General features: G+C 39.9%; 1 protein-coding gene across 4 annotated transcripts in view; it reads right to left on the bottom strand.

The window, feature by feature from the left end:
- mfsd6b (major facilitator superfamily domain containing 6b) overlaps positions 1 to 19,594 on the bottom strand; it is a 52,543-nt gene that overhangs the window by 30,144 nt on the left and 2,805 nt on the right. The window contains exons 1-2 of one of the 4 annotated variants that reach the window (XM_052024302.1): positions 15,119 to 15,468; positions 2,622 to 2,684 (exon numbers count right to left, since the gene is read on the bottom strand). The gene's annotated coding sequence lies outside the window, so the exon portion shown is untranslated. Of the gene's footprint in view, positions 1 to 2,621; positions 2,685 to 15,118; positions 15,469 to 15,577; positions 15,725 to 16,540; positions 16,705 to 19,594 lie in introns of those variants that run through there. The other 3 variants (XM_052024310.1, XM_052024319.1, XM_052024295.1) reach the window with 3 other exon arrangements.

Here is a 19,594-nt window from a genome sequence, read left to right as displayed (position 1 = left end):
GAGATGGAGAGAGCAATAAAAGTAAAACCAAAATGATATTTTTAAAATTTCCATTAAAATCTGAAGGTGTGAAATGCAATAATTTTCAGGGCCAGACAGAGTTAATACTTCATGTGATTAAAAGAGCACTGTGACTGAAATAGACAAGACTTAACTTTCTGAGGTAAATATGCAGCAAACAGAGACAGACTATTTGGCCCAACAATTCCAGGCCACTCTTTTGGCAGAAGCGAGCAATAAATTGGAACTGAACATCTAAAAAACTGCAGATGCTGGAAATCTAAAATAAAAACATAAAATGCTTGAAGTACTCAGCAGGTCAAGCCACATCTATGGGAAGAGAAACAGAGTTAACGTTTCAGGTTAAAGACTCTGTCAGAACTGGGAAGCTTGGGAAGCTTGGAAGTCTTATCCTGACTAGTATTGTTAGAGTCAAACATTTAAAAATTTGTACTGGAGTGTTAGGGAGGTTTCATTGTGAAGATGAAGTTACAGTGTAGAGGGTACAGGGTAGAGATTGCTTCACTTCTGTGTCGTAACATGGTTAACTTTAATGAGCATCAAGCCAAAACTGGTATCTCTTTTAGGAAACGTAAAGGCTTTGGAGAGGTGCAGAACACATTCAGATGAGGGACTTTTTTTTTCTGTGGATTGATTGGAGAAGCTGGACTTGTTCTCAGAAAGAGGAGACCATGAGGAGATCTGATAGAGGTATTTAAAATCATGTATGATAGGAAGGGTGAGACAGAGTAGAAATGGCTTTTGTTGGCAGAGGAGTTAAGGATAAAGTGCAGATGATTTGTAAAAGGCTAAAAGTGACATGAAAACATTTTATTTTACATAGTGAGTGGCTAGGATCTGAAATGCACCACAAGGTGGATGTGAAGCCAGATTCAATTGTAGTATTCAAAAGAGAGCTTAATAACATCTGAAATTGTAAAAACATTGAAAGAATATGGGAGAAAACTAGAGAATTGGGAATGAGCTAGATTGCTCTTACAAGGAGTCAGTCTTCTATGCTGCAGTCATTCTGTGATTCCATTGTGCATGGATATTTCATTCCCAACACAAACAAATTTCATTTCAACAAAGCAGCAAAGAATAAACATAATTTACAAATGCTAACATATCTAAAATTAAAGTACTAAAAGAGCAGCATTCTTGCCATGTTATGGTCAGTGTTGTTCTTTTAGCTGGACTGAGCTATTTGTAGCTGCATTTTCTCAGCAATCTAACCTCATTTCCAAAAAAAAGTGTTTAGTACAGGGACAGACAACATTATCTTGCCCGTTATTTTGACACAACATTTCCTCTCATTAAAGGAATTTCCTCTGAGCACTGAACTGGTAATCAAGAATGACAAACCAGGAATATGTTAAGTATTTGACATTAAACAAGATTATCTTTGCGTCCAAATTCCTGTCTCCTGATTCAGGCCGCCTTCTCCTTGCCCAGTTGTAGCGCACACTCAGGAGGAGGTGAGAGAAAGGCTTTTGAGGCAAGGATGAAATAGTGTAAAATCAACATGAACTTAAGGGTGTCTGTTGCTCTGGCTTGCCCTGGATGGACTGATCAAAAAATTTTGAAATCATACCTAACAGCAACAGAAAACCGAAAAGTGGGAACAACAGTATCAGTGTGTTGCGGACCAGAGCAACAATGCAGGTCCAACCATCCCATTTGGATATAGATGTCCAAGTTGCAGCAAAATCTGCGTATCACAGACCAGTCTTGTCTTTGGTCATGGCAATTAAATAATCACAGGGAGACAATCATGCTCAACTACAAAGGATTTGCAATGAACAAATAGTAACACTCCTTTGGGGTTAAATTCAATTGCCATCAAACATGGATACAGGATCATAATGAGCTTTTAAATCACAATCTTTGCTTCTGAAATTCATGCAAGAGCGGCTTGCACCATGTTCAGTGAGAGTGTCCTAATTAAAGTTTTTTTTTCCCAAACTGCATAATTGTTGACAGGCATTCCACGACAAAAGATGACCGAGGAAACCGTGAAGAATGATGCTGCAAGAAAGACAGCAGCCTCATAGATCTGTAGCAGGGCACTGGAGGCCTAGGTGCAGGGGGTGGAAAGAAAGAGAAATGTGATCTATGTGAGGGAACCACTACAAAGTCAGTGGAACAGATAGCTTTGAGAGTTCATAGCAGAATCAAAGCCTGAGGATCTGGATTTTATGCCATAAAACATTTAATGCTATCACACTTGTGAATGCAACTTCCAAATTACTTAACCCATCAATAGTTACTGCTCAATCCTCCCCCTAGCAACAACATCAGGACTCTTTCCCAGCATTCCTGGGTTCACCTCACCCTCAAACTTGCATCTCATGACGTGCATACATTGGGTCAAATCACGTCGGTTAAGGCTGGTGATTCTGAAGGGGACTCAGGGAGGTCAGCTGTTCCCCCACAGGTGTGTCCTGAACTTGTGAGGGACCCATTGCAGGTTTGGGGCATGCTGAATGACATATGCCAGTACATCTGCCACTCTGCTCCATCACTGGACTTCAGATGGGGTTCAACAGCAGAAGCCTGCTTGCTGGGCTTGTCACCTTTACAATGGGAAATACATTTCTCCAATCCTATGCCAGTCATACCTAGTACCCTGCAGCGGATCAGAACCCAGCAGAGAGTCTCCTGGCCTGCAGATCAAATATTTCCTGGAGAGAAAAATTTCACTTTTTAAAAAAAACACAATTTAAAATTAGTTTAAATGTGTTCTTAATTCTTTAAAACATTTTAACTATGTTTAACATGATTAACAGCAATTTTAATAGTTCTTAAATGTCTCTGGACATCGTCAGTCTACTGGGTTACTGAAAATGAGGCCAGTGAGCACGTACAAAGGAAACTCTTTCAGTCCCATCTGATCCAGTGCTTCATTTTATTCACCTTATAGATCTCTGAACTGCAATTGGACAGTGCTACTTTCTATTCCCTAATGCCACATCACTGGCTCCTCACATACTGTTTTTAACAATAGGCTGGCTGATAATTGCTAGGGACCCAGACAGATGAATATGCTTTTTTAAAAGAGTTCAAAGTGGCACAAAGCCAAACCATCTGACCTCATCAACTAATAATAGTAACTTTTGTTGATGTGTTTCACATAATTGCAGCATTTTGCCCTGTAATCCTGTTTGTAATTTCATTATACCTTGGAGCGCAAGAGAACAGTCAAACCTTAAGTGGATTAAACAATGTTATTGCAAATTAAGTAGAATTGAAATAAAGGTTTTCTACCAAATAAGTACTTATCTTCTAAAATGATGGCTGTAATGTTCAGTGATCATTGAATTTAAAGTGTTTTGGTAGGCCAAGAAACAGGAGCACATATATTTACATAAATCATGACCTCACTGTTGCTGTCACTGTCAGTTCACATCAAACTTGTTTGTTCATTATCACTTCCTGCATTACCAGCCATGACAACTAATACCAGCTGCTCTCCGGTTGCTCTTCATTTGCAATATAAGAAAAACATCTGCTAGATAAGTACTTTAACTAAATGTTGGTTGAACATAAAAGTTCATTCAAAGCACAGAAGCTGTCTTTCTGATATTGTCTGTCCCTTCATCACAAACATCTATATGCTCCATAGAAATAAAATCTATTAAAAAAGGCATCATCACCATAGATTTACAATGGATTAAAAAAAGAATCTGAGATTATTCATTTTCAGGAAATTTGAGTCCATTCAAGTCAATGTCACAAGGTTCAGATATAAAAATTAAAAAATATATTAGAACAGTTTAAAAAGAATAGCAGTGTTGTCATCTTATTCCCACAAAGTCCTAATTTAAACAAATGAAAATGCGGACGCCTGCTGACTTTTCTGTCTTTTTTGCTCTAAAGGTTGTGAACCTGATATACAGAGATAGCCTAAGGAAAAATTTATTTGAAGTAGAATGCACCACCCCTTTAAATGACATTATAAAGTTCTATTCCAGTGACATCATGAATAGAGAGTCCGTCTCAGTGTTACTTCTATGACCTTCTTATGTGGCAGTGGCAACAATAGAAGTAATCAAGGGAGAATCATAAAAGAAACTGAGAATATAATTTCCTGGCAAGATAACATTATAAAGCAAGCACCTAAGTTCTTGAGACTTAAATTTCTAAAATACTGATTATCCTGTACTATTTTAGGCTCTGATTTGGAAGTTAAAAAATACTATAAATAGCATGTATCTCAGTCATCATCAAAAATCGTTGTTTCCATTGGGGAGCTGTCCATACTCTCTGTATAATGAGGTCAGCTTGAATCGTGATCATCTGGAGAGGTACCTCAGTCTTGTCAATTCTTAATGATGGTGTGGTATTGCAATGGAACTTCAAAACACCTTGGAACATATCAAGACCAGATACAGCATTAGGCATTGATAGTTCCACTTGTATTAAAAACGTGAAAGTGGAAATCTACCTTTTATAAAAATGAAAACTGTAAGGTCCTTCCTCATTTCTCCAGTGGAATTAAAGCAATTATGATGGTGCTGAGTATAATGGACCACTGACTCTCAATGTGCAGGCTCTTAGAGAAACAATACTCAGTTGAACAAGATACCTTGCGGTGTTTCAAAGCCATGAAACACAACTTAAAGAAGCTGTAAATACTTTCAGAAGAGACATGAAGAGAAGGACAAAGTGCAAAATGTAGGCACCAAAGTTGCGCAACTAGTGGAGCCATTAGCTCACAGTGCCGGAGACCCAGGTTCAATCCTGACTTTGGGTGCTGTCTATGTAAAGTTTGCACATTCTCCTTGTGACCATGCAAGTTTCCTCTGATTGCTCCAGTTTCTGAGTTGTGTGAGTTGGTAGATTAATTAGCCATTGTAAATTGCCACTAGTGGCTTGGTGAGTGGTTGTGTGTGTGTGTGTGTGTGTGTGTGTGTGTGTGTGTGTGGCGGGGGCGGTTGGTTGGTGATAATGTGGGGAGAATAAAAAATGTGATAAATGTAGGATTAGTTTAAAGTTGGCCTTTAATGGTCAGCATGTTCTCAGTAGGTCAAAAGGCTTGTTGCTGTATCTCTCTTTGTCTCTGATCACAGAATTGTTATTTACATTCATGAAAATAACATGATTATGTACTCATTCTAATCATAACCTCCATTTTACGTTCGTTAAGTGTAGTTTGTTGATGTAGGGGTGTTATATTGTGTCTGAAAATTACATTGGCCTTCACTATCCTCAAATTAACCAAATAGGCTGCTTCACACCATAAGTAGCAGCAACAATGGCAGAGGTCAAGCAAGTAGTGAGACAGAAAAAAATCTCCTTGAAAATTCTCACATTATAAGCGAAGGTAAAATCTCAAATAGCAAAGACAAACTATTCAACCATGGTATATGGTGATTATAAACACTTTTTTAAATGCAATACATGGAACAAATTTAGATTACCTTATTGAAACATATACAGGTGACAGGCATTTTTAAATGATTTTGAATGGTTTGTAGGGATTGGAGCAATTATGACAAATCATTCAGTGATTTTTGACAAATAATATTTTATAGATACTTTAGATGTATGAAATCTATGTAAAGGATTCTGGTCAATGTGACTTTGATGATGGACAATGTGACTACTGACTTTTTCAATATTCTGCACTTAATGACCAACATGAGAAAGAAAGTAACAGTACAATTTTCAAATAATTTCTCCCAGAATTTCCAAAGCAATACGAACATATGAAACACAATAAGGACAGTGTCTCACTCATAACTTTCTCACTGGTGTTCCATAGTACAGTACTAAAGCAGAATTTACTCTTGATGTAGCCTGCCTTAAGAGCACGATGTGTTATTATTATGGTCATTATGTATTTAATAGTTTAACTAGAAAAGATCTAAATATCTTAAATAAAATCGGCAGTCATTGTGGCCTACTTTAGTGTTGGTTATGCCCCCAAAAGGGACACATAGAAATCACAAAACTTGGAGGAAATCAATGATCTTATTTCCAACTGTGAATTTCCCAGTCACCTTTGGGTTGGGTGAAAGAAATCCCCTTGCTAAGTGGACAGAAACTTAATTTGTTCAAGTAATGCGGGGCAGTGAATTATTGAACATATCACAGAATCACAGACCCCATACTAACTCTATGTAAGACAATTCAGCTGGTCCCACTTGCCTGCCTTCTCACTGTTGTGCTGTAAATTGTTTACCCTAATTACTCACTATTTTAAAAAAACTGTTTTTCCCAAATCATTCTTCGTTCTTTTGCCAATCATCTTCACTCTTTGTCCCCTAGTTCTTGGTCCCCCCCACTGCCAATAAATACAGTTTCTTCTACCTATTTTGCCTGTACCCTTCTTCATTTTAAATGTCTCTATTATATCTTCTCAGAGCCACCTCTGTTGAAATAATAACAACCTCCGCTCCTCCATTCTTACAACATACCTAAATTCCCTTGTCCCTGGAATCATGTTGGTATATCTCTTCAGCACCCTCTCTTAAGCCTTTACATCTTTCCTTAAGTATGGCACACAGAACTGGACACAATACTTCAGTTATGGCTGAACCAGTTTCATAAAGGTTCATCATGACTTCCTTGCCTTTGCACTCTGTGTCTCTGTTTATAAAGTTCAGCATCCTGTTTCCATTTTTAACTGCTTTCTCAATTGGCCCACAGCCATTTTCAGCAAACTATGCTCGTATACTCTAGTTTAGAATTATACCACAAAAACAAATAAAAAGGAAAAACTAAGTGGGTGAGGCAGAAACTATGAAAAGGAAAACAGAGTTAACATGAAAAATCACAGACCCTTTTCTGTTCTCTTTCCACAGATACTGCCTGAACTTCTAAGTTTTCCTGGGTTTTTTGTTGGTTCAGATTACAGCATCTACAATTTTTAAAATTACATTTAGAACTATGCCAGCTAGTTTATATTGCCTCTTATTCTCCCTACCAAAATTTAACACTTTGCATTTTTCAGCACTCATTTTCATCTTTCCACTCATTCTACCAGCCTGTCTTTATCTCCTTGTCTATTACATTCTGTCTTACTGCACTTCCAAGTTTAATGCCATCTGTAAATTTGGAAATTGTGCACTGTGCATCCATCCAAATCATTAATAAGAAAAGTTCTAAAACTGACCTCTGTACAGTTTTCTCCAGTCTACAACACAACCTTTCACTACTATTCTTTTTATTGTTACAGTATTCAGTCAATTTTTTATCCATGTTTCAATGAGTCCTTTTGTTTCATGGCTTTCAATCCTGATGACACTTAACTGCACTATTTACGAAAGGAGAGAGAGAGAGAGAGAGAGAGAAACGGAATTATACATGGCTAACTTACATCAGTTGTAGGGAAAATGCCAGAATTTATTATTAAACAAGTGGTTACAGGACACTTGGAAAATAATAATGAAATTGGGTAAAGTCAGCATAGATTTAAGAAAGGGAAATGATATTTGACAAATCTATTCAAATTTTTCAGGTTGTAATTAGAATAGATCAGGATGAACCAGTTGGTGTGGTGAAAATAGACTTTAAGAAAACTTTTGAAAAGATGCATCACAGGAGATTCTTAATTAAAACAAAACACAGGAATAAACAGATCAACATTTAATTCTAGTGATGCAAAAGTATCCAGGAGAACGTTTGCAAAATTTAAACAACACAAAATAATGCTTGGTATCTGAATGGCAGTTTTAAAAATACAAGTGACTGATGAATACATTATCAAACCTCCCAATATAGGGGTGTTTTTTTTAAACTTTTGGTGACCACTTTAAAACAGCCTATTGTGGAATGAGCAGTTGATATGACAGCAAAGCCCCTTATCAGCAAGCGTTATTATTAACTGCATCTAATAGCTTATTTTACTTGCAATTGTTTCAACATTTTCCATAACGATTTAAAAAAAAGATATAAAAACAAGCAACAGTAGGTGCTAAGTCTAAATCGGCGTTCCTCACAAATAAGGCTGGGCAATGCCCGTCGGCAGGTTTACCTGGCCATATGGGGCAACACAGCCAATTACAATCCTCCTCTCAACTGACGTAAGTGTTCCCTGGGAGGAGTTACAATACCCAGTCCACGCTGAATTGTTGGATCTCGGGGACTGGGCTTCTGGTGAAGGCTTCACCCTCTCTGAGGGAGGATAGGGAAACATCAGCAAGAACATTTTGCAGTCGCCTGCTGCCCAGCGGCTTCTGCATGATTAACAGTGTGTGATATTCTTAATAATAAATGTCCCTATAGTGTTTCAAAATATCACATTCTGATTATCTAATAGCTTTTCAGTAGAGGTTACTACCCAGAAGCCATGTGACAAAGCATTAGCCAATCAAACACTTTGATGTACGAACAGTAGAAAGGAACTCTGCTGCTGTTTTAACATTACATTTTACAACATATGAACACTTAAATGGGGATTTTTTTTCTGATTGGTTAGTAACTCATATGTAATTGAATGTTTCTGGCAATAAACACAGAAGAAACAAACCTGGAAATGACATAGTTGGATGGTACTGACGCATTTAATCTTTTTCTCAACTTTAATTTTAAAAACATATTACAAATTAAAAGCTCTGTTGTTATTCCATTCTGTGTACAGGTTAGCATAGCCCAAGAGAGCATCTGTGATGTGCGCTAAGTCACTTGCTGTTGATTCTGCACAATGCCCAACATTTACTATCACCTCAGAAGGCAGAGCATATATATTCATGGAATAAATACAGCATCCCTTTTCATAATAAATATAAAAAAGATACTGAAGTAAAGAGACTGGGACACTACTTTTGGGCATACTAATCGAACTTGTACTACAAAAGAAAATTTAACAACTAAAATCAGATTCTTCCTGGTTTTTTTGTGATATCACTTTCACAAGTAAAGGCTCAATTGCTTAGAAACTGAGTGAAATGAATTTGGAGAAGAATACAACATGCTGCTGCAGCTATATATTAAGTACGATCATCTAGGATGAATTTCTAGGAAAATCTGTTTATTCTGTTGAATAAACTCTGTTTAGGAACTCAGTTCAATGAGGGATGGCAGTAACTTGTAACATTCTACTCTATAGCGTGAACATTAGACTATTATGCTGCCCTCACTTTAAAACTAATATAAAATAAAACTGATTCCAACACCAACTGGCATGTTACTTCTGTTTATTTTTTTTCTGACTCCTATTAATGTCTTGTCACATTCAACCTCGATACCAACAGTAACAAAGACTTCACTAGTCATCATGGCACCAAGAAAAACATCATTCTGTTAACAGTCCGTCCAAATGAAATCCAACTTATTAACATGCATAACCAAAAACACCCCTATTGATTTTTCATAACCTACTGCAAACCTGAATTACTTCCTCAACAAAATTGGACTTGCCATTATACATTCTGGACATATAGACTTTATATTAATCACTGCACAATCCATTTGAACCAGTATTAATGATTTCACAGAAACCTGAGGAGATAAAGTGCTGTAGAAGTGATTTATTTGTTATAGAAATCATGTTACTCAAACTAGTTTTACAGGTCTGCAATACCAGCAGTTGCTTTCATAGTTACAGCACCATGAATACATCATGTTAAATGGCTGCAACATGGCTCAGTATTATACCTGTTAAAATGATCAAAACATTAGCATTGGATCAGGCAAAGTGATATAAATCTGGGATCTTTGGAATTCTGGGAAAATAAACAGAATGAATGGGTGAAATAAAAACCAAACAAACACAATAGAAAAGATTGTTAAAACTGCCTTTAACATCATTTTGTGTTGTTTAAATTTTGTAAATGTTCTTTGGAATACTTTTACATCACTAGAACATCAATTAAGAATGAATAGATTAGGTGTATTATGAGTCCATGGAACCATGGGAAAAAAGAATCCAGTTCGTAAATCATGTATTAGCACAGAGGTTGCCACATCTTCAGCAGTGTCAGGGGCTTTAGACATATTTGTCTAAAATACCTCAGTCATTTTGCATGTATCCTAAGTTGTCCTATTTCAGAGGGGGCTGAATGATAATTTGGTATCTTGTAATTCCACATTAATTTGTCACTCTCTGGCACTCTTTTTCAACACATAGCACAAGAGTCACAGGATATCTTGACATTAAAGATGTATCCTTGTCACCAGCTCACCCCTAAAGAGAGTAAAATGCCTATCTCCTCACTGTTAAATAAATATGGAGAGAATGCCTAAGTTACTAGTTACTGACTGGGAAGGTTCTGTTGGTCATTTTACGGATGCATTTCATGATTTCTAATAAAGACTCACCTCACTTAAGTTACCAGGTTAATAAAAATATGATTACACCTTTCATAACCTCCAAAAATGTGATAGTACTTTTCAGTTGTAATGACTTTTAGCATAATGTGGCAGCTAATTTGTCACAGGCGTGAATGAGTAAATGATTTGATAATCTATTTTTGTGGTGATTGGCTGAGGGGAGAAAAAATTGCTCAAAACACTGAGGTATACCACATTCTTCAAAAGGCACCATGGGATCTTTTATGTCCATTTGGGAGGGAAGTGGGTCTTAGTTTAACACGTCACCTAACAGTACAAGTGAAACTAAACTTCAGAAGTTTAAAAGTCCAGAAGGGAAGTCCTGAGGACATGAAAGAAGCTATGTAAAAGCAGCCTTTCTTCTTTCTCTATACCTGTTGACTTTATCCTGAACCTTTTGTCCAGCTTAAATGTTATTTATTTTTGCAGAATTTTATAGGATGCTTAAAAAAAATAACTTTGCAATTCAGTTTCTGCCACATTCACCAGGAATAAATATTAGATTTTCAGGGGTGGCTTGCCCCAACTGGCCAGAGATTTATTTTAGTAGTTTAGTTGGCTGTTGCAATGGTGTTCATGCTATCTAGTATTCTTGATATCACCTGTTTCTCCTGAACATTCGCATAATGGAGATGAATGGCAGTTTGTGTGATCTTGAGTACTCTTTGGAAGCAGGACAGGAAAGATTAATGATTTTGTGGTCACTTAAAACAAGTGGCTGTAAATAGGAACAAAATGTTGATAGACTTTGTGTTGGTTTCTAATATTCTTGGTGCATGTTTCAACAACAGCAAAACATTTTGCAGTCACAAATTGGTGGCAAAATCTGGTGGTTGATACAAATAACTGTGAAGATAGGAAACAAACTTTAGTCAAGGGAAGTTGCTCTTTAACACTTGAGTCTCATCTTGGGCAGCTGGTGATGTGGAGCTCATGAAACTATTCAAGACAGAGGCCTTGGGCCCTGTTTACCATTGGACAAGATCGCAATGTGCTTGGAAGAAACCAGAAGCCAGTCACAATCACTTACTACTAGCTTCAGCCATAGTGCATTTTAGAGACAAGTACCCTTGTGGCAGACAAGACTATACTGTCATTTATTTATTCACAGGATATGTCTGTCACCAGCAATGCCAGCCTTTATTGTTCATCCTAAACTACCCCTGAACTGAGGAGACAGTTAAGAATCAACCACATTGTCTCATATTTCTGATCTGTTACAAGTGCTTTGTAGGCTTCATTCATGTATCATCAATCAGAGAATCCGACAAGAAGTGAAAAGCATGGCCCACTGGCAGCAACCAGTTTGTACTTGCTGTGTGGGTGAGGTGCTTTGCATTCTTTCTTTAATTTCTTTACATTATGTGTCTCGTGATTCATACACAAGACCTTCTAAATCCCTTTATTAAAGAAGGTTTGACTTGCTAGTGTAGGCTGGGCAAGGCCAGTATACCTGCTTCTTTAATGGTGTATCTCAAATCCAGGACCTCTGCCACCTGCAATTTCACAGGCAGGACACCGCCAGCTTCAAATGACACAACTATTTTGGCATTCATTGCTGCTCCCTTCATATAACTGGGTTCAAAAACTAAAACTAGCCACCAATGGTGGCTCACCACTGCCTCCCAAGCCTATAAAATACCTTTGCCAATGGTACCCATATTCAAAGGATGAATATATTAAAACTTCTATTCTAACTATCTTCCATAAGGTTACAAGTAAGACATCTTAAAAATACTGATATTTTGCACAAAAACATTTCTTCTGAGCTCTTCACGAGAAATATAGAGCTATTTTCTCAAGCTGGCAAGCTGTGACCAATAGGGTATTGCAGGGATCTGAGTCTGCGCTCCAGTAACAGCTGCTCACAATCTATTATTGATGATTTAGCTGAGGGCACCAAATTTGAAAGTCTGCTGATGATACCAGTCCAGGTGGAAGACTGTGTAGGGAGGAGAATGCGGAGAGGAATCAATGGGGTATCAACGAGCTAAGTGAGTGAGTGACAATGTGACAGATACAATTTACAGAGAGAGATCAGTTATCCAGCACCTTCATGAGCTGACAGTTGCTGGTCAACCAGATGTACCAGTTAATCCAGTTTGGGCCCAGGAGCTCCCTTGGCACTGCCCCACCCTTGTCCCAGGAAATCCCTTGGTGCTGACCCAGTGTCAGCCCAAGAGCTCCCTCAATGCTGATCCAATGTCAGCCTGGAAGTCCTCTCGCTGCTAATCCAATTCTGGTTAGTGAAATGCCAAATAATTGGGCTTTTTCTGTCATGTGGAAAACTATGATGTAATCCACCTCAGTGCATAAAAGAGAAAAGCAGAGTGTTTTTTTTAAAAAGAGGGTGACAGAATGGAAAATGTTGATGTTCAAAGGGACACAAGTCACTGAAAGCTAACATGTTGGTGGTCCAAGCAATTAGGAAGGTAAATGGCATGTTGGTCTTTATTATGAGAGGATTTGAGTCTTGGAGTAAAGATGTCTTACTGTATTTATTCAGAGGCTCGGTGAGGTTGCCCTTGAAGTACTGTGCACAGTTTTGGACTCCTTACTCAAAAAAAAGGAGTCACATGCCACAGGATTTACATAAAGTGTAAGGAAGATTCATCTGATTGATTCCTGGAATAGTGGGAGAGATGTCGTACTGTAATTATATAGGGCTTTGGTGAGACTGCAACTGGAATATTGTGCACAGTTTTGATCTCCCTAACTAAAAAATATGTCTGCCATAGCAGGAGTATAAAGAAGCTTCACTAGATTAGTCCTTAAGATGATGTTTGAACAGAAATTGAATAGCCTAGGCCAAGATCCTCCAGAGTTTAGAAGAATGCAATGTTTTGCATTTAAGGAGGTTAAACCAGGGCGGGACTTACACAGGGAATGTCAGGGCCCTGGAGAGTATTGTAGAACAGAGAGACTTAGGGGTACAGGTGCACAGTTCTCTGAAAGTGGGGACACAGGTAGGCAGGGTGCTGAAGAAGGCATTTGTCATGCTTGCTTTCATTGGTCAGGGCATTGAGTGCAAGAGGTGGCATGTCATGTCATAACCGTATGAGACGTTGGTGACACTGCACTTAGAGAATTGTGTGCGACTAAGGAAGGATGTCATTAAGATGGAAAGGCTGCAGAAAAGATTCACAAGGATGTAACTGGAACAGGAGGGCTTGAGTTATAAGGAGATACTGGTTAGGTGGGGCTTTATTCCCTGGAGCGTAGGAGGCTAAGGGGTGACCTTATACAAGTATATAAAATCATGAGGGGCATAGATAAGGTGATGGTCACAGTCATTTTCCCAGTGTACAGGAGTCTAAACCCAGAGGGTATATATTTAAGGCGAGAAGGGAAAAATTTAAAGGGGACCCAAGGGCAAGTTTTTCCACACAGGGTGGTGGGTATTTGGAACAAGCTGCCAGGGGAAATGGTAGAAGCTGGTACAATTATGTTTGAAAGACATTTAAACAGGTAAGTGGATAGGAAAGGTTTAGAGGGATAGGGGCCAAACAGGCAAATGGGACTAACTCAGGGAAGAATTTGGTTGGCATGGACGGGCTGGGCCAGAGGGCCTGTTTTTCTGTGCTGTATAGCTCTTAGACTCTTATGAATATAGTGAGAAGTGATCTCATTGAAACATATCTTACAGAGCTCAACCGTGCTGGATGCAGGCAGGATATTCCCCCTGGCTGAGGTGTTTAAAACCAAGGGTCCTAATCTCAGAATAACGGGAGAGCTATTTAATACTGGGGTGAGCAGGCAATTCTTCACAGTGCAGTGAACCTTTGGATTCGCTACCTCAGAGGGTCGTGGAGACATTGAGTTTATTCAAAGAAGTGTTCCATAGGTCTTGGATATTAGGGGAATCAATGGATATGGGAACAGTGTAGAAAGATGGTACTGAGGTAGAAGATCAGCTGGGATCTTGATAAATGTCACAGCCTGACACAGGCCACAGACAGTCTGCTACTGCGCCTCATCCTTATGGTATGTTTTTTTAATTTAAAAATCCACGTTAAAGAATCTGGATACTTTGACCCGTAAAGTCTGTCAGAAAGAGCTGGGTGAATCACCAGCTCTTTCTGTTCCCGCCCCTAAACATCGCAATGGCCGCTGACTCTATCTTCCCACCCTACGTACACTAAAGTCGGTGCGAGGTTTACATTCTAGGCGTGTTTGTTAATCAGAAACCGCCTTCACCACCCGGCAACACAAAGGAAAAGTAATCATTCTTTTTTTTCCAAATGCGCCAGAATTTATAGTTTAAAATCAAACTAGCGCGCAAGCGCTGATTTCAAGGCAAATATCCAAAATTGAGGATTTTGCAAAAATAACGAAAAATGAGGAAGCACAGTATTTATCCCACTGTTAACGCGGAATAATCTCTTTTCGTGGGAAAGATCAGCGCAAAGGGCTTGTGTGAGAAATAACAGTTGACAATGCGGTGGGATAACTGAACCGACTGGGACAGGAAATAAAAGGGGTTTCGACAACAAGTGAACTTCAAATAAATGATATGCCCAAAAGCCAGGTTTTGAAAGCGTTTTAAAGAAATGTACACCTCTTGTTAATTCCACCTTTTCAAAAGGGCTCTAAAGTGACGCTTGTCCACAGATCGTGTTTCACCGACACGCACCATTCACGTTCGCGACCGAACTAGATTTTTTTTGTTGGGTCAATTTTAGAAGCGACCCAACCTTCTGTATTTCTACACCCAACTACCATCAACCGGATCAATCCCCCCCCCCCCCCCCCAGCAGTACCCCGAGTCATCTTCAGCTAATCGCCGCATTGCTCAGAGCAGATACCAACCGGCTCAACCCAGAGGGTTGACAGCTCTCACCTCGAGCAGGAAAGGTAAAAGGGAACCGGTCCTTCCCTCTCGGTTTACGTCGCAGCGCTGAGTGCCTCCATACCGGCGCCTCGGAGAAACAAACAGCACCCCGTTGCCTCTGCGGCTGGAACCCTCACGGTGGCGAACTGCTTTGAGGAGACGTTGGACCCAGAACTGGGCCCGAACACCTGTCTCACTGAAGTTCAGGGTGAGCCGCAGCGGCAGGAAGGTAGCACTGCACCCACGGCGCTGCGATCGGCGAGGCAGGACACACCCGACGCCCCTGCTCAATAATGCATCACAAGCCGTGGCGGCACAGTGCAGCCGGCCACAATGCACCTCCTGTGCACAGGACAACAATCCGCCGCCTGCAACTCAACGTGAGCCAACGGACCCCGCGGGACTCACCAGAGCTGTGACCCCCCCCCCCCCCCCCCCCCGCGGCGTGGCAGCAATCATTTTTCTTACTTTCTTTCAGCAGAGATGAAAGCAAAACAAAAACGTTGGAAATAGTCAGAGGGTCAGGCAGCATCTGCGAGGGAGAGAGAGAGAGAGAGGGGGAGAGGTCTTCGGGCCGATGACCTTTCTTCACAATTGTGAATAATTGGAGACCACGCAAGTTTTACGATGGGGGGGAAGGGGAGGAAAGAACAAAAGAGAAAGCCTGTGAGAGGGTGGGAGGCGGAAGAAATTAACTGACAGCGCTGGCAATGCAAAAGGAACCGGCGATGTGAGTGGTGTTGGGACGAAAACAAAGGCAGGGTCTGGCAGCGGTGTAGATGGGAAAAGGAGATTCATTCTCTTCATCGTTAAACGCTGTGTTAAGTGGGGAAAGCTTGTCGAAATCCAGGCAACTTTTTCTCTCCTGATATCATTTTGTTGCAGGTGTAGTGTACAATCATTAGTGGCCATCAAAGTGTTCGGACGCCGAGAAGAGAGAAAGCACAATTGTCATTTTTTTTAAGGAAAGGCAGTGCACCTCGTTTCCTACAAACACGCAGAAGTTCTGTGCACTGCCCACTGTGCCGCATGTTCGACACATCGCCAGCTATCACCCCTTGACATCCAGTGCCACTACCCTCGCTGAATCCCTCACTATTGATATCCTGGGGGTTACCATTGACCAGAAACTGAACGGGAGTAGCCATATACACAATGGGGCTACGAGAGCCAGTGGGAGGCGAGGAATCCTGTGGCGAGTAACTTTCCTCCCCAAAGCCTGTCCACCATCTATAAGGCTCAAGCCAGGAGTGTGATGGAATCCACTTGCCTGGATGAGTGCAGCTTCAACAACACTTAAGAAACTTGACACCATGCAGGACATAGCAGTCCACTTGATAGGCACCCCATCCACAACCATTCACTCACTCCACCACCAACCCACAGTAACAGTAGTTTGTACCATCCACGGGATGCACTGCAGCTACTCACCCAGACTCCTCAGACAGCATCTTCCAAACCAGCAAGAGGGAAGGAACAAGGGCAGCAAAAGCAAGGGAGCACCACGATCTGGAAGTTGTCCTTCAAGCCACACACTCATCCTGACTTGGTGAAGGGATGGCGATGTAATTCCATTGCCAGGTCAACATCCCTCCCTATCAGCATGAATATAATATATTAAAACATCAATCCTGTTTCATAAAACCATCATAAAAAAGCATTGACACAAATGGACACGAAATTCACGGATTGTACAGACGTAGAATTTGTGTGGCCTTTTGAGTCAATTTGTTAAAAGGAACTTAATTATGAAATTTCCTGCAGAGCTCATTTATCTACACTGTAACCTAAAACAAAACATAAGAAATAAAAGCAGTAGGAAACCACTCAACCATTCATGCTTGCTCTGTTCAATGAGATCATGGTTAATCTTATCTCAGGTTGTTACGTCAGGTCACATTCCAGAACTATCTCGTGATTTCCTTAATATCCAAAAATCTATCAACCTCTGTATTGAATGAACTCAGTGACTAAGACTATATAGTCCTCTAGGGAGAATTCAAAAGATTCACTACCCTCTAGATAAAGAAATTTCTTCTCATCTCAATTGCGAATGACTGACCCTTTATTTTGATATGGTTGCTTCTGGTACAAGATATCCCAGCTGGGGAAATATCATCTCTGCATCCACTCAGTCAAGCCTGTAAGTAAATATATGCCTATAGTCCCAGTCTGTTTAATCTCTCCTCATAGGACTAAGCCCTTTCCCAGGAATCGATCTGGCAAACATTTGTTGCAGTGCTGTAGGGAGACCATACCTGTGCAGAATAATCCAGGTGCAAGTTCATCAGGGTCCTATATAATTACAGTGTGACAACTTTATTGGTACTCAGATCCACTCGCAATAATGGCCAACTTATCATTTGCTTTCCAAATTGCTTGTTGGACCATTTGCTTTACAAATTCTTTGCTTGCAGTGTTCATTTTCAATGATTTGTGTTCAAGGACACTCAGGACCCACTTAATACCAGCACCTTTCAATCTCTCATTATTTAGAACATGCTCTGCTTTTCTAATTTTACCACCAAAGTGGAAAACCCTACATTTTTCCACATTATATTCTATCTATCATGTCTTCCCCCATTCACTCAGCCTGTCTATATCCTCCAAAACCTTTTCGCATCCTCCTCACACCAAAATGCATCCTTGTATACCAGCAACTTGGATATATTACTATTGATCCTCTTATTCAGATCATTGATTTAGATGTTTACTAGCTGGGGTGTCAGCACAGATCCATGCAGCACCCCACTAAATAGTAGCATTGAGCAATGCATAGTGCATCACTACCAGTGAAGGAAATATATTGGACTGCTTTCTCGCTCCGCAGTGTGTCATTCTTAGAACTTCCAGGCTAATCTCATCCTGCTTTATATTTGTGTGGAATAGAGACACCCCATTGAGTAGCTGCTCAGAAGGGGAATAATTTTGCATTTATACGTTGCCTTTTAAAACCTCAAGACATCCTGATGAATCTTACAAACAGTGAAGTACTTCTTGAGGTGTTAAAATTTAGGGCTTCTGAATGCTGAGTGAAGGAAATGATGAGACTCTGAAAATGTTCAAGATTGATCCTCCTTTGATTTTTCTTCTAAAGAACAAGGGAAAAGAATCATTTTATGCCTTGGCTAATAAAGGAAAGCATCCTGATTGTCTTTTTCTCCATCTTGCCAACCTGTCCTGTTACCTTTAAGGATATGTGGACAATCAGTCCAAGGACCCTCTGTTCCTCCACACCTCTCAGCATCTTGCACTTATTATGTATTACCTCTCACCTTCCTGGATTGAATAGCATTTGTCACTTTTTTGCTTGCATGACCAGACAATCTATATCTTCCTGCAGTCTGAGGCTTTCCTTCTCACTGTCAACCACACTGCCGATTTTTGTACGATCTGCAGACTCCCTTAACAAGTCCCTTTTCTTTCAGTATGTCATTAGTATACTTCAGCAAAAGCAGTGGACCAAGTACTGAACCCTGTAGAACTCCACAGATAACATTTTCCAGTCACAAAAACACCATCAACAATTACCCTTTACTTTCTTATAATGAGCCTATTTCATATCCAATTTTTCACTCTCCTTTGGATCCTGTGGGCTTTTACTTTTTTTTGACCAGCCTGCCACATGGAACCCTGTTAATTGCCTTGCTAAAATCCATGTAGATGACATCAGATACCCTTATCAGCCCTTCTTGTATTCTCCTTAAAAACATTAAATCATTAGTCAGGCATAACCTTCTCGTAGCAAGTCATGCTGACTGCTTTGGATTGACTTGTGCTTTTTAGAACTGATTCCAATAATTTGTCCACCACTGAAGTTAAGTTAATTTACCTGTAATCACTCAGTTCATACCCTTCCTTTTTAAGAGACAGAATTATGTTAGCTGTCCTGCAATTTTCTGGCACCTGTCCTTTAGCCAGATTAAGGGAACATTGCACCGTTGGAGGTGCATCTTTCAAATGACACATAAAACAAAGGCTCCATCTACAGTCACAAGCAAAGCATAAGAGATTAGAGGAAGAGCAAATCCTATTTATCCTGCCATCAACATCACAAAACCAATTATCTGGTCACTATCATGCTGTTGCCTGCCATGCAGGGTGACTACACTTCCAAAGTACTTAATAGGCTGTACAGTCATTTGGTATGACTTGAGTCTGTGAAAGTTGCCAGGAAATTGACAATCTCTTGACCTGCTGTGCTTTCCGAGCATTCTCCTTTATTTCAGATTTCTATGTTAACTTGCAGTTCCAGTAGTTTTTTTTCCTCTAATTTCCTTGAAATTGCACCTCCTCCAGAGGTATTAACTGCCATTAATGCACCTTCACCACCCTCACTCAACCAACACCAATCTGTGTCATCCATTTTCTCTTAGTCTCCACCCTATCACTGACATTCCTTTGGTTCTCGCTACCCCTCCCCCTTCTCTGCAATGTGAAATGTGCCTATTTTCTAAAAATTTTCTTAGTTCTGATGAAAGGTCA

This window comes from Pristis pectinata, chromosome 1, assembly GCF_009764475.1.
Source record: "Pristis pectinata isolate sPriPec2 chromosome 1, sPriPec2.1.pri, whole genome shotgun sequence".
Taxonomy (NCBI): domain Eukaryota; kingdom Metazoa; phylum Chordata; class Chondrichthyes; order Rhinopristiformes; family Pristidae; genus Pristis; species Pristis pectinata.
The sequence above is the reverse complement of the archived record's forward strand: the minus strand, read 5'-3'. Positions and strand labels throughout refer to the sequence as shown.